Genomic DNA, 680 nt, shown 5'->3' with positions numbered 1-680 from the left:
TCGGTGTGCTAAACAGGTTTAGAGGCGGTGCCCATCTGCCCGCGCTCCAGGCCAGTAGCAATGGCGCTTCCCGCCGGCCAGCCCGTGATCCCTGGCGCTAGGTTATCACTGCAGTTAGGCGACTGATGACCTCGCGTGGGTTCAAGTTCAACGGTGGGCGTGATAGGGAATGAGAAAAGGTGCAGCTGACTCATATCATTTCCTCACGGCCCGATGGTTGGGGACCACTGCTTTAGAATACTGCTGCCTCTTTGGGATGAACCAATCCCTTGTCTTCCGAATTACTTCCAGAAACTCTGGCCATTACTGCTCCACCATCATCCCTTTCCAATCACCTTTGGTGAGCTCCTCTTTTATGCCTCCGTAGCTATCTTTACTCAATGGCAATACCAATACATCAAACCACAGGGAGAATTCTATTATATTGTGATCACTGTGCCTCCGAAGGGTTCCTTTGCCTCAAGTTTCCTCATCCAATCTGGTTTATTACACAACACCCACACCAAAATTGCCTTTTCCATAGTGGACTCAATGACAAGCTACTCTTAAAAAACAATGACATCTTGTAAGCATTCTGCAAATAACTTCTCTAGGGATCCAGCACTAAGTTCTGGGTGGGGATGTGGAGATTGGTAATTAGTTTATTATTGTACAGAAATACAGTGAAAACCTTGTTTGTA

Source organism: Hypanus sabinus, chromosome 7 (genome assembly GCF_030144855.1).
Source record: "Hypanus sabinus isolate sHypSab1 chromosome 7, sHypSab1.hap1, whole genome shotgun sequence".
NCBI classification, from domain to species: Eukaryota; Metazoa; Chordata; class Chondrichthyes; order Myliobatiformes; family Dasyatidae; genus Hypanus; species Hypanus sabinus.
Note: the sequence above shows the minus strand (reverse complement) of the source record.